General features: G+C 42.3%; 1 protein-coding gene across 3 annotated transcripts in view; it reads left to right on the forward strand.

Moving 5' to 3' along the window:
• Positions 1-13,412, forward strand: part of KCTD16 (potassium channel tetramerization domain containing 16) — a 311,256-nt gene that overhangs the window by 20,911 nt on the left and 276,933 nt on the right. For 2 of the 3 annotated variants that reach the window (XM_047731345.1, XM_047731346.1), the window contains one exon: positions 11,255-11,365. The gene's annotated coding sequence lies outside the window, so the exon portion shown is untranslated. The other variant, XM_047731348.1, reaches the window with a different exon arrangement.

Consider the following 13,412-nt stretch of genomic DNA (forward strand, 5'->3'; position numbering starts at 1 on the left):
TAACAAAATCCTAACACAATTCCTTTATTTATTTGTACTCTAAGACTTTCCTTAATCTTTTCTAGTTCCTAAAACTTCCCTATTTCTTCCCTTGGAGGTTAAATGTCACCACTGGTCGATGCATGGGGACTCTTTCATTTCAGACAGAACCTCTCAGACTAAGAGCACTTATAGAGCCATGGCAGGTGTTCTTTACATACCAAAGACCAACACCACTTCCTCCACAAACCACTGTGAAATGACTTACCTCAGAACTTTTGAACTGCTTTTTGACTCTAGTCCCCTTTCCTTGCAAGTCCATTTACATATCTCTAAAGCAGTTGAGACTGGATAACATAGGGCTGTGAATCTACATGCAGAACTTTGGACTTTATTCTAAAAACAACAGGGGAGCCAATTAAGCTCTGTGGGCAAACTATGTCATCTTTGGAAGGCTGGCACTGTCAGCTTTGTGTTGAATGAACCGAGTTGAAAAAGCTTGGATAGAAGGAGAACACGAGCAGATCCACACGTAACACAGCAACCAGTACTTGCACCATGTAACCAAAATCCTTACCAGTTTCTTCTCATTTATCCTCTCTCAAGCCTAGTCCAGCCACCAGCATCTGTCACTTGAATCCCTGTAACTGTCTTCCTAACTCATTGCCAGACAACCAGTCTTGCTCCCCTATATTCTGTTATCCCCACAGCAAGCCAAAGACAACTTCAAAAAACAGGTGACTTATTACAAGACATGATCAGAGAGGGAGACAAAGCATAAAAGACTCTTAACCATAGGAAAAAAACTGAGGGTTGCCCAAGGGGAGGTGGGTTGGGGGGATGGGGTAACGGGGTGACAGGTATTAAGGAAGGCATGTGATGTAATGAGCAACGGCTGTTATATAAGACTGATGAGTCACTGAATTCTACCTCTGAAACTAGTAACACATTATATGTTAATCACCTGAATGTTTTTAAAAAGAAACTGCACACTTTTAATAATAATATGAAATGAAACGTGAATCTGATTTATTAAAAACAAGTGACTTGCCATCATACTTGGAATGAAGTTTATGCTCCTACCGTGTGTGTGCGGCCCAGCACAGCTGCCTCCTCTCTGCTTCTCAGACCTATACTCTCATTTCCGCTCACTGGCTCTAACTTGCTGGCTTTGTTGGTTTCCTGAACAAGCCGTAAGTTTAGTCTGACTTCAGACATGTGAGCCTTTGTTCATACCATTCCTCCTGTCTAGAGCATGCTGTTCCCAGAACTTTACATAAACAAGTTGTCTTCTTGCTTCAGCTCAAAGATCACTTCCTCAATGAGTCCCAGCCTATGGTACTTCATCCTCTTCTCTTTGTCTCCCCACTCCCACCCCAAGAGATTCTTTTCAAATCACCTGGTTCTATTTTATTTATAACCCATATCACTGTTTGAGATTATCTTTCTCATTTATTTGCTTACTTGTTCAAGATGGAAGCTCTGTGAGGTCAAGGATCTGGTCTACCTTATTTATCTCTGGGTCCCCAACACAGGGTTTCCTGCACCTGGTTCATGGTGAATGCTTGGTGATCATTTGTTAAATATATGAATCTGGGTAAAAGGTAAAGAAGAAAGGCAGGACAAGAGGAAGTGGAAGAGAAGAGACACCTGAAAGAATTATAGAAGAGATAGAGTCGCTCAGTTTGATTATTGGATATCAGGAGCCAATGGAAAGGGGAGGAGAGGTAATGGGTTTTCACCTGGAAAGTAGAGGAAGACCAGTGATGCCATTAACTCAAGGAGAACCTGGTGGAATATAATGGATGGGAGTGGCAAACAGATGCTTGGCTTTGGCCTTGAGTGTGAGATGTGTTGGGTCTGTGCAAAAAAGCCCAGTAGGTATGTAGAAATTGAAAAGAGGCCAAAGCTAAACATTTAGATTCTGGAGTCATTTGCACTGTGTTGATAGTCCATGGAAACTGAATTTTGCCAATGGGGCAAAGCATCTGGGATGAAGAGAACTTTAAAAATGTACAGATTTTTGTCTAAAGATCCTTGTGTATAAGAAACCATGCTGGTACAGGTGACATCTAACAAATGAGGAGCAAGAGCTGGTGTTTCATGGGACCTGGGTTGGAGACACTACAATTTGTCAGGTAGAGAGTGACTGTGCTCTTCTGACAAGAAGCATGACAGCACTGCCATATGGTGCCCTCTGATCTGCCCCAAATAGCTCTAGGTAAGAGGCTGTGTACGCTGAAGCCATCCGTGAGACTGCTCTGCTTCCTTCCCTTCAACTCCGAGGGGTATCCAGAGAGAGAACTGGGTAAACTTAATGATGAACCTCTATCCTCTGATCTAGGCAGTGTATAATCTAAAACAATTTAGGGGGAAAGAGCATGAAGAAAAGCTACATTTCTTGAGCACCCACTGTGGGTTTGGTGATGAACTTGGCACTCCATATGCATTCTCCTATTTAATCCTCACAAAATCTCTAATAAGGAATGACGATTAGTACCCATTTTACAGATGAGAAAACTGTGACTAGAGATGTGATATAATTTTCCCAAATGGCAAATGATGGAGCTGGAATTTGGCCCCAGAACAGCCCGATCCCAAAGCCCACATTTGGAACCACTAATGCCTCCCTGCGTATGAAATAACTGTTTTTAGCCCTTAAAGTTTATTGCCGTATTTCTTTGTAAATTTCTTTCCCTTTCCATCCCAAAGTTGTGAATATTAGGTCAACAAATCAGGCAAACCTTTTTTTTGCATTAAGAAAAGTAACCCAAATTACTCTGAGGTTGTCCTTTTGTGCTGAACAACAAACAGTTAACTCTTATTCTTTTATTAGATCTCCTGTGTGTTACACAATTGCCTTAAAGAACTGCTATTGCTTACAGACGGTCTACTTTCCCAAGCCCTCAGGATATCCTTAATTACCAGGCTTGTGGGGTATCTGAAATAAAACAGTGCTCTGGATCCTCCTCCATTTCCATCCCCCAGTCTTAACTAGACCCCATCCCTTGATGGTAGGAGCCTGCTCCTGGAAATGGTCACGTTAGTTCAGCTGGTGGTCTCCCGGATTCCTGCAGCATGATACCTCAGGGCGGTGCAGCTGCTGTCACACTTCACCAATGGCCCTTCTTTCTTGCCTAGTCTCCTGAAGTTGTGATACGCCTCTGGCCTAATGTTTCTTCTTTTTATCCTCAGTACCGTTGTTGGCCCATGTTTCCAGGCAGCGGTGAGGCTCATGCTGCCGTGCAGAATGTCAAAGGATTTCTGCCAAGCAACATCTGTCTGTTGCTCTGGGTTTCATAGACTATGTCCTTGGAGGCATTTGGAGCTGTTGCAGTGAGGTCTGCTTGCTGCCATCCTGGTGCCTCCTTGGTCTCTTACAGAATCCGCAGCACCATCGTTTATATGCCTTTTGTCAGTCATCTGGAACCACGGACCAATGGCCCAAAAGTCATGGCAGAAAGAGGGAGCTCGTGGAGTAAATAAATAATGGGGACGGGCCCCTCAAATGGCTCTTCGTCTTTGTTGGCTGAGAACCAAATATAAATCAGCTGTAGGGACTAGTGCTGTAATGGGCTTACATTTATATCCACATATAAAATATTTCTGAGACCATCAGGACTCTTAATGAATCAGTCCGGTTTGGGGCAGTTCTAAATGCATTCTAAATGAGTGCCCCGTAAATGTGTAGTGATGCAAGGTGGCACTTCCTTTAGTCCATCTATATTTTATGAATGGGCACTTTGCGCTAGGCATGATGTTCTGTAGTTTCACAAAATGGCTCTGTTCTTGTTTGCACCGTTCCTCTCTCGTGGAGCTCCTTCCAGTTCTTTCCACAGCAATCGCTGCTTGGTCCAGGCTGCCATAACCGACCTCCACGTTGGACGTATGGCGCTTTCCTTTCAATGGCCCCACCGGATTATCAGCTTGTTGAGGGTGAGACTCATGTCTGATTCATCTTTGCCTCTCCTACAGGGTCTCATATAGCTCTTTGTACACACAGATATGTAAATATATGAGTAAGTGAAGAAGATCAAAGACATGAGTCAGGAGAGGGATTTTAAAGGAGTTGAAAGCTGCTTTTGTTGGGCTCCCTCAACCTCAGCTGTTGTGACTAATTGGGTGTCTGGGGAAGGACTCTGCTTTGGCTCTGATTAGGCAGTGGCTCTGCAGGTGAAATTTTTGGGAGGAGGGAGTTATTATTGTGAGGCGCTGATGTTCTCAGCCTGGCCTCTATTGGTTACTTTCATTGGCAATTTCTTTCTTTCTTTACACTTATAGGCATAAATATCCGTGGGCAAAATGGCAATGTAAGGAGTGCATTTGCCTACTCTCTTTGGTGCAGATAAGAAATCCATCACTTCTTCATCCCTAACCCATGCATCTAATTTTTTCACCTGAATTTATTATTTTATCTAATATCCCATTTGGGGGTAATCTCAGCCTCTGCGTCCAGTATTATTGCACTTCAACAACATAACTGCTTTTAAAATCTCATTTAAATATGTGAAAAATCCAAAGGACTGGTTGAGAGACACCAGGTTGAATCCAGTTTCTATCAGATACATAAATCTTTTTTTGTGTTATCCCGTTTGTTCATCAGTCTTCTTTTTCCTGATGAATGGCAACCAGCTATCTCAGGAAGATATATGACACTGGCTCCATTTCAAAAAATTGCCTGATATCCTCTAGCAGCCATTGGAAACACACACTGCAAACCAGCCTGTCATTTCAAGAGACCCTAGGGTAATTGGGAGATGTGCTTGAGGTTCAGATCATGGTCTATAAAGGTAACATATAATTTCTCTGGCAGAAGCAGTGCAAATCTGCATTGCACAGCAAAGCGTGATGTTTCCCAACTCACATTTGAATTGTGTGATGTAGCCCCTAAAATCTTGTGCCCAGTGTGTGTCTCTGTGGGTCAACCATTACCAGGCCTCCTAACCACACACCCCATGCCACATACCTTTTTGGGAGGATGCAAAGTGACTGACACGTAAAGTAGCTGGATTAGAATTCACTGGTATCTTTTCAAGTTTGTTTGTTTTTTTTTTTTTTTTTGAAGTAAATTGTATTTTTTTTTCCAGCATCGAGGCACTTAATTTTTTTTTTAATTGTTCTGAGGGAGAGTCTTATCCCAAAAGCAGTTTCTTATTTCTAAAAGCTTCTAAATTCTGGAAGATAAACATATAAATTTGTATTACTCATCCTTTTGGATTCATGAAAGGCTAATTCTCTATGCTGAGACGCAAACTTTTAATTTTTCATCTCTGAAATCATTATTCCATTTGAAACCAACATCTCAGGAGTAAAGAAAATTGGAGATGCCACGTCAGATTAGACTCTTGTTGTATCTAGCCAAGATTTCTGGATACCCTTGTCCCAGATGATAGCTTATTCATCCATTCATTATTTATTAATTCATTCATTCATTCACTTCTTAATTTTAATAGTCCTTGCACAAATACTTACCGAGTGCTTACTCTGTGCCAGGCACAGAATCAGAGTTAGAATATAGTGGGAATCTGCACTAGGAATTCCTTGTTGTGCCATGTGATGTCAAATGCAGATATTGGGCATAGACTGAGGGTGTTTAATAAAAAGAACTATATGGCTGAGTAAGTTTGGTGTACTTAAAAGGGGGCTTTGGGGTCAGACAGGCTTAGTGTGACCTATTGCCAATAACCCAACCTGTTGGAGGCTCTTTTATTCTCCCCACAATGCCAACAGTTGAAAATTGCTGTAGGAACCGGAAAAGATAATGTATGTGAAAATGTCTGGCTGCCTGGACCAGTTTCATTTGTTGATTTTATTAATTTGTTTGGCCTCAGGCACTGACGTAGATATTTTAAGAAAGTGGCATCAATGAAATTTTGAAACTGAAAACTTTGTCATGTCTTGCTCTTGCTGGGGTGTTCCTTTTTTTCTTTTCTTTTTTTTTTTTTTTTTTTGGTCAGAGAGAGAGAGGGAGAAAGCAAGCACAGGTAGACAGAGTGGTAGGCAGAGGCAGAGGGAGAAGCAGGCTTCCTGCCGAGCAAGGAGCCTGATGTGGGACTCGATCCCAGGACGCCGGGATCATGACCTGAGACGAAGGCAGCCGCTTAACCAACTGAGCCACCCAGGCGTCCCAACTGGGGTGTTCCTTTTAATGGCTCTTTTTTTTGTTCAGTCTAGTTTGACTCCAAATGGGTACACACATGACCCATTTGCAGTGGTGAGTTCAGAAAGGCTGTTTTTCTGCAGGCAGTTTATTTCTCTGGGACCTGACCAAATGAACAGATCCCTCCTAGCATGGAAAACTCAATGTTTTGGTGAAGAAACTGAAATCAGGGTGCCTGGGTGGCTCAGTTGGTTAAGTGCCTGCCTTCTGCTCAGGTCATGATCGCAGAGTCCTGGGACGGAACCCCGATTCAGGCTCCCTGCTCAGTGGGAAGTCTGCTTCTCCCTCCCGCTGCTCTTGGGCTCTGGCTCACTCGCTCTCTCTCAAATAAATAAATAAAATCTTAAAGGAAAAAAAAGAAACTGAAATCAACTGTTTTATATTCCCAACCAACAGCTCATTCCAATATGACCCTGTCAGCTTCTTAACATATTATTTTATTGGGCCAATTTGAGGATACACTCTTGCTTCTGCAATTAAATTCAACAAAGATGTAGTGAGCCCCTTCAAAACAGGAACTCCTGTGCTATTGGTCAGAGAGCAAGATGAATGACAAATGATCCCTGCCCAGTGGGTTTCTTGCACATCACCCAAAAAGCAGGGGGAAAGTGCTCTGGATACCAAGCAGTGTTCAGAGCATACAAGAAATCCCCAGCTTTGACTCCTCAAGTCTTCTAATAATTCAATTTTGTTCCTTGAATGAAATCCTTCCATTTGTTATTCGGTCTTTGTCCTTCTGTCTTCCTGCTGTGCCCCATCTGCAGATGCCACTGGTAAGATTCATTTCAACCTATGAGACTGACATGTTTGGATTTAGCTGTGAAAAATGCCTTCTACAAACAATTGCTACACCAGAGGGACTGTGCTGAATCACTGCAAAGCGATGTGAGATCTTTTGAACGAGCCAGCCTGTTCATTTGCTTTCCTCCATGCATCATCCGATGAAAGGCACAGCTACTTACTAAGGCCGGAGAGTATGCTTTTAAATCAACTAATTGTCCATCCCCAAGGACAAGTGTGCTTAGGGTTCCAGCATCTTTTTCCTTTCTTCTCTTCCCCTGCTTGAAGGAAGAAGCAGACTTTCAGAAAAGGGACCAGTCACATCACCAGCATGAATGAGTAATGTGGGACAGTTTCCATCCCCTTGTCCACACAGACCCAGGGCATAGGTGCAGGGAGGAGAGGGAACAGGGACAGAAGAGGTGATCGAACCAAGCATAAATATAATCACATTGCCCATTACTTATTGAACATTTGCTGTATTCCAAGCACTTTCAGAACATTCTCTAATCCTCACATCAATCCTACAGAGTAGATACTTTTATTTCTACTGTATACATGCGGAGAACATCTGGGAGAGGCACAGTGATTAGGTCAGAATCCTGGAGCTGGTACTTTCCTCTTTCAGACCTGACTCTGCCTGAATCTAACACTCGCTCCTTTTCATTGTAACTGGGATTTTCAAGCTCTACTCCCTGTAAGTCGTTGTAGGGTGTTTAATAAATTCCATTTATGCATGTATGAAACTATTCAGAAAAAAAATGCAAATGCATTCTAGAGACCAGTGACATACTATTGCAATTTCTGACCAGTTGCTTTTTTTTTTAAACAAACATTTTTTTTTTAAAGATTTTATTTATTTGACAGACAGAGATCACAAGTAGGCAGAGAGGCAGGCAGAGAGAGGGGGAAAGCAGGCTCACTGCTGAGCAGAGAGCCCGATGCGGGGCTCGATCCCAGGACCCTGGGATCATGACCTGAGCTGAAGGCAGAGGCTTTAACCCACTGAGCCACCCAGGTGCCCAAACAAACATTTTTGACTTAAGACCTAAGTTTGTTCTGTTTTTTTTTTTTTTTTTTTTTTTTTTTTTAAGATTTTATTTATTTATTTGACAGACAGAGATCACAAATAGGCAGAGAGGCAGGCAGAGAAAGAGGGGGGAAGCAGGCACCCCACTGAGCGGAGAGCCCCACGGGGGGCTTAATCCCAGGACCCTGAGATCATGACCAGAGCTGAAGGCAGAGGCTTAACCCACTGAGCCACCCAGGCGCCCCGTTCTGTTTTGATACCACTTGGATCTGTTGCATATTTTGGAACAATGACAAAGATGTCCTTTGGAAAATGGGTGTCCTACGTAGGAGATAAAAGGTTGACAATTGGGGCGCCTGGGTGGCTCAGTGGGTTAAGCCTCTGCCTTCAGCTCAGGTCATGATCTCAGGGTCCTGGGATCGAGCCCCGCATCCAGCTCTCTGCTCAGTGGAGAGCCTGCTTCCCCCTCTCTCTCTGTCTGCCTCTCTGCCTACTTGTGATCTCTGTCTGTCAAATAAATAAATAAAATCTTTAAAAAAAAAAAAAGGTTGACAATTACTGGCCTACAAATTACTCCTTTGTCAAGAGATATATTGCATAATATATAGCAAACGTAACGAAGACTAAGCCAACGTGTAATACAACAAATAATACATGGGAAAACATACTTCTAGGGAAAGGACGGCAGGGAGAGGCAAGAGTAGACCTCTTTCGTTTTGTTTTGTTTTATAGTGATTTCTAAAATACCACTTGTGTATTTGCTGGAATCAATTGCTGGGTAGTTGGGCAGCTATATTGTATTTTTCCCTTCACTTCCCACCCTGTCTGTATTCCACATTGCTGAGATCACAATTTCTAAGTACATATGTGTGTGGGTTGGCTTTACACAACCCTGTGACCAAACAGTGCACTCCTAACTTTGACCATGTGCTCCAGAAAAACTTCCCAGTTTTGAAGGGAAACCCAGGGGCATCTGGGTGACTTCAGTTGGTTAAGTGTCCCACTTTGGATTTCGGCTCAGGTTATGATCTTTGCGTTGTGGGATCAAGCCCTGCATTGGGCTCCGCGCTGGGTGTGGAGTCTGTGTTATGATTATCTCTCTCTCCTTCTCCTGCTGCCCCTCTCCTCACCCCTCTAAAAACAAACAGACAAACAAATAAAATAAAAATAATTCTGTTTTGAAGGGAAACCTAAAAGGTGACCATGCACCCACACCTACTACAGAAATGTGTACCCTCTTTCCACTGTCACATGCTCACATCAAAAACCTTAAGCCCCTGCTAATACAGTCAATAACACCACCTCATACTCGAATAGCACTACTTTCTGTTCAGATCAGCATAAACTTCTTTTAAAGCTCAGATCTTAAAATGATGGTTCCCTTGGAAGAACTTTACATGCTTCCATTCAGAGGCATCATGCTGGTATGAACATCTTTAGCTATTACACGTATTTTATGAGAATATAGTTCAAGAATATTTTCAGGAGAGACCAAGAGAAATGTCTAGATTGAACATTTGCTGTTATGTAAAACTTGGAGGAGGATTTGAGGCAACAGTGGGTAACCACAAAGGGTCTCCCCTTCCAGCTTGAAGATTATGCAGACCCAATCCAAATTCTCTCTTGCAAGGCGTTATGTTAACAAGATCACTGTTTGCTGCCTTCTTGCTCTATCTCTTCTATAGCAAATTACTGCTTGGTAGGTCTCTGACAATTTGGCAGCTCTATTTTATCTTTATTTTGCCATCAGTCACAGTAACTCTATAAAGGGAGACAGGTTCATTTTATAGATATGGAAGCAGAGGCCACCCTGAGGTTAAGTGGTCTGTTCAAAACATACATGGACTGTGTAGGACCCAAAGCTGAAAACAGCTGCAGGCACCTGTCCGCTCACAAATCTATAACTTTCTCATCTTTGCCTTCCATGGGGACGATTTTGTGTGTGTGTGCTTGTATGTGTTTGTGTTCAGAGACTGTATCGAATTCAGCTTTGTAGCTTAAGTACTTGGAACTGTGCTGGACACACAGAGGCACTCAATAAATCCATGTGGTGTGAATGAAAGGGTCCCGAGAAGGGAACCTTGTAGGACGAAAGACAGTGGCATTTTCTTTTCTAACCACTGTGGTGCTATTTTCAGTTCCCATTCTGCCACCTCATCTCCACCAGCAAATCTTGAAATCCTCACATTATTAATACATATGCTTATAACAAGCAATGATCTTCACCTACACCTGCAGAGTGAGGAGAGTGAAGATTTTGGAAGTAGAACTGAATTTCAGTTTTTGGGCATCTTCTGTAACTTCTTTATGCCTCCTCTTCAGTCTACCAATGACAAACGCAGTTATTTCCATAGCCGTCATGGAGACTGCTGGCATTTTGCAAGCACATACCTAGGGCCAGACAACATGCTCAGGATCTTACATGCATCATGGTATTGAATCTGCACAACACACCTGGGAGGCAGGTCTTCCTGTTATCTTCATTTGACCCTGGCTCAGAGACGTTGAGCCCCTCCTCTCATGTCACACAGCCATCAGGCAGAGTTGGAAGAGGGATGGTGACTGTTGTGAGTTCTTGAGGGCTGGCCCTCCACAAACAGTACCTGTGTTAGGATGACAGTGATGATGCAGGAGACCTTGGGGCATACGACACAATGACTGTATGGCATTTTAGTCTACATTTATGAGATCATTCCCTCCCTGATAACAAAGACAGTCAGCATAAAAGCTATCTCTGCTCCAGGGGAGAGGAAACTTAAGGATGTGTTAGGAGGTAAGGATGTGCAAAGTGAACACATTATTCCAAATTTATAATTGTCCTTTTGAGAATATACTCTTCAGCATTCAGCTATGGGGGTGTGTGCAAGTAGGGAACAGGAAACAGAGGCTAAGACACATTTTATCAACTCCATAATCTACCGGTGGTGTATCCAAATGTGCTATAGTCTTGACTATTACGGATGAAACATTCTCCCTTTCTCTTCCCCTAAGAGAAATCTGTTGCTGTATGTTCAGCCTTTGGGCCGAGTGGAGGATCCCACAATGTTTCAGCGGAGAGCTGCCAGAACAGAACAATAACACTAGCTGTGTTATCTGCTGACACGGAGGACAGGAATACGCTTACAGCCTAGAATTGGCTTCTTGCCTCTTGTTAAGGCACCAAGCAGCTGGCCTTACTGACAACCTCCCTGAGACACATGCGCTTACTCTAGCACTATTTAAATCTCTCTCTATGGTGGATTGTTTTGTTTTCTTTGAGCCTGTTACCTCTTTAATCTCACTTCTCATTTGTTTGCATCCCCTAGACTAAAGGAACAAGAAAATGTATGCATCAGAGGATGGTTACCCAGGCCGGTAGACCCCAGCTTGAAAAGGCTTTGAGCCAATCTGCAACCAAACCCCTGACTTCTCAAAAGGTGAGACAGAGGCCCATGCAGTCTTGATTTCGGAGGCTCTGGGTAGATTAAAAGGTAAATACGCACATGGGGCGCCGAGTGACTCAGTAGGTTAAGCACCTGACTCTTGATTTAAGCAAGGTCATGATCTCAGGGTCTTGAGATGGGGCTCCTACCTTGGCCTCTAGGCTCCAGGTTCAGTGGCTCAGTGGGGAGTCTGCTTGAAGATTCTCTCCCTGTGCCCTTCCCCAACTCTCCTTCATGCAGGAAAGCTCTCTTTCTCTCTATAAAATAAATAAATAAATCTTAAAAAAAAAAAAAAGGTAGCCTAACCTTTGAAACCCCAACCAATAAAGAGATAGAACTCCTCATTTTCGAAACTCAGAATCCTCTCAATTAAATTATAAAATCTTCTAGACTTGAATTTAACTTAATATTGAAAACTCTTTAAAATGAATTGCTGGGTTTTCTTCAAATGCGTAGTTTGAATTTTTTTTTTATTTGCCTCCTCGCCATTCCTATTCTAGAATATAAGCAGTTCAAAAAATTGATCATAATGAGTAGGCAGTGATCTAAACCCCGTCTTGCTACTCCACAGCTGTGTGACCTTGTGGAAGTTCTTTCCCTCTCTGGTCCTCAGTTTATATATATCTAAGATGAGATGGTAAGTTCCATTTTCTCAAGTTCCTTTGGTTTTTCTTATTCTTATTTTCTTATTCCCAATCCTCACTTTCCTGACAAACTGTCCCCAGAATAAATAAATAAAAAATATATATGTGTATATATATATATGTATATATATATATATTTAAAATTTATTTTAAGTAGAGGCTCCATGCCCTGTGTGATCTCATGACCCTGAGATCAAGACTTGAGCTGGGATCAAGAGTCATATGCTTAACTGAATGAGTCACCCAGGCACCCCTGTACCCAGAATATTTTAATACCCAACCTCCAAAGCTATTGTTATGGTTTACTGGCCCATTCTGTTAAAAATAAAATGAAATGTTTGCTTATTTCTAACTACAACTAAGCCCAGCACTTACTAGGCATGGACTCAGATCTCCATTTTTTTCCTTTGTTTTGTGGCAACTAAATATTTATTTTGTCATCATGGTGAACAGTGTGTGTCTGGTCATACTTAAACCAACATAAAAACTTTTAAAGCAGGGACGCCTGGGTGGCTCAGTGGATTAAGCCTCTGCCTTCAGCTTGGATCATGATCTCAGGGTCCTGGGATGGAGGATCCTGCTCCGGCTCTCTGCTTGGCGGGGAGCCTGCTTCCTCTTCTCTGTCTCTCTGCCTGCCTCTCTGCCTACTTGTGATCTCTGTCTGTCAAATAAATAAATAAAATCTTAAAACAACAACAACAACAAACTTTTAAAGCAGGAAATATCTAACTTTTGGCTGGGGTAAGTGATCAGTTACAGATCTGCACTGATAGCATATAGACACTAGATGGCGATATAAGTGCACCAAATAATAAATATTCCCTTGATTGGTCCAGTTTGAAAATCCCAATGATTAAGGCCATAACAGGTTAATACATTAGTTAAAGAAACAAAGTCAAATATAATCAGGTGTTGGAGTGTTAGCTAATATTCCATATGTGTTCAGTAACCTGATACTTATTGAAAGAAAAGACTGTTAAACTAAAAATTAATTTATCCTGCTGCTGAGTCTATCTTTAATCTAATTCTTGGGGCAAGAGTTGGCAATAAACACATGATCCCTTAAAATGTATCTAATTCATACTTTCATCTCCGTTTTTGGCTTTCGCTTTTTTAAAAAAATAGAAGTTACTTGGGATGGAGTGTGCCTCCCATGTATTATTCATAGATGCTGTGCTATATTCTTATTAGGAGGGTGAGTCCTAAGACACTGGCATTTTAAAGGAGAAATGGTCGACTTACTGTAAGCTGTTGGCTGGGCCATTATTGACTGGCAGGATCAACTGGAAGCACTTTGTTAGTGGATTAGGTTGCCCTGGAAATGCCTTCCTGAAACTCTAATGATGCACTTAAGGAAGCCCTCTGGGATAGGAGTAAAATGTCTCTTCGCCGGGTGT

Source organism: Lutra lutra, chromosome 5 (assembly GCF_902655055.1).
Source record: "Lutra lutra chromosome 5, mLutLut1.2, whole genome shotgun sequence".
Classification (NCBI taxonomy): domain Eukaryota; kingdom Metazoa; phylum Chordata; class Mammalia; order Carnivora; family Mustelidae; genus Lutra; species Lutra lutra.